Raw genomic sequence first — 2087 nt, 5'->3', positions numbered from 1 at the left:
AATGTCATTTATGCTGAGTTGGGTGGGAAGTTTTCCTGGAGCCCTACTTCATTCAGGCATAATGAGAAGAGAAGCAGTTAGGCTGCTGTACTGATAGAACATGGAGCCACTCTTCCATCATCCAGTAGGTTGGAATGGAGGAAAAAAAAAAACAATTCCAGCAACACATACAGACCGGGTAGACTAGAGGTTCCCTGAGTCCGGAATTATGACTGTAACTTTTATGCTAAGGCTTCTCACATCCCTGCCTCTCTTTCTAGTTGTGGGTCTAGTTTGGGGTCTTTAAGCAGTAACATCAATAAGAAGGGGGAGAATGTGCATGGAGATGACAGCCGAACTCTGTGCTGGGAGTCCACAGGGATATTGAGCTGATGTATCATTACTGACATGGGCCACAAGGTGAACAATATGATCCATCACCCAGATTTCCACTTCATAATTGAAGAATTTACTCCCTTTGTTGTTAGGAGTGCTGCAATCAAAAAGACTTTAGCTGTCATCCTCCACAGAAGAATATTACCTCTGCTGAGAAGCCACCTCACCCAAGGTCATATTGCATTTCTAGGATGACCTGCATGCAATGACTGATTTACATGGGATGTAAAATTTTGACCTTATCTCCCTAACTCAGAACAACTCTAAAGGGTCATTCAGCATTATAGCTTTCCATAGAGGTGGCTGAGGCCTTCATGAAATTTCATTGATGCTCAAGTCCTTTTGCCCTGTCCTAATTTTTCTCCTCTTTTCCACAGGAATTGAGCCCAATAACACTTCCTAATAACTGTCTTACATACTAAGCTCACTCTCAGCATTTTCTTCCTGGGGAATCTGACATGTGACAGCCACAAATAGCATGTAGATGAGAGAGGACTGCTCCATCCATAGCTGTAGCTGGTCCAGTGACCCATATGGATTGTTCTAGCAAGAAAAGTCTTTTAGCTGCAGAGTCGGACAGGACTTGAGGACAATTCTGGATGAAATGAGTACATTGGCAGAAACTTTCTAATGTTTTCAAAAACACCATTTCCTCATTTATTTTATCTCAGTCGAGGCTTTTGGAAATACATCTTAAAATTATAACTTGATTTATTTAGAGGCCAGTGGAAACACAAGGATTTCTCTGTAGAATACAACAGCAGATTCCACCTCATACATGAAACTTTTTCTGATTAGTTAGCTGATACAAATTTTCCTTGTCTGTAATTCTACAACACTTAGCCTGTACTCCATAGCTGGCCACTTATCTCTAGGCTTCTACTCTTTGTAGAGAGTAGCCTTCTACATTCTAATATGAAGTCTTGTCTTCTTAATAAGTTTATGTATTTTTTTAAGAATACCTATTTTATTTTTTAGGTTTATATTCACCATAATACATAGGTAAGAACTGGACACACAGGAGACACGATGAATATTTTCGGACACAACTCAGATTAAACTCTCATTAGTGGTTTGAATGATGGATACAGGATTCAAAGAGCTGTATCATGTTGAGAGGAGAATTGGGTGATTCAGGCAGTTTGCCTAGAAAATGGTATTGGATCATTAAAAAACGTATTTTTGATTTACCATTACTTTCTTTCTCCTAACTTTTGCCTCAACACAAAGGTAACTATTATATTCCAGATTTTTAAACATAGCTCTATATGTTTATATCTCATATCTAAAACTATTTTGGGCATAATCACTCTCATTTATCTTTGGTAATATGACTGGTAAAAAGTAGTATATTGTGTTCTTTTGTTACTGATGAAATTAACATTATTTACCACTTGTTTGTTAATATGGTACTCTTTTCTTCTTAGTGATAGCCTGCTAATATCCAGACAGTGTGCAACATATTTTATATATATATATGTGTGTGTGTATATATATATGTGTGTGTTTATGTATATATAGTAAATATCACACTGTGATGTCTTTATTTTTATCTCTATCTTATTAAAACTGAGAACTTAGGTAATCTGACAGAGATTGCAGAACTAATATGAGACAGACTCTACTTGTCTGTCTCACCTTTTAGGGTTCTATGTCCCAGACCATGTGATTATTAACTGGAAAGAGTAAAATAAGGATAGGGAAACAGTCCA

Source organism: Piliocolobus tephrosceles, chromosome 3 (assembly GCF_002776525.5).
Source record: "Piliocolobus tephrosceles isolate RC106 chromosome 3, ASM277652v3, whole genome shotgun sequence".
In the NCBI taxonomy this organism is placed as follows: domain Eukaryota; kingdom Metazoa; phylum Chordata; class Mammalia; order Primates; family Cercopithecidae; genus Piliocolobus; species Piliocolobus tephrosceles.
The sequence above is the reverse complement of the archived record's forward strand: the minus strand, read 5'-3'. Positions refer to the sequence as shown.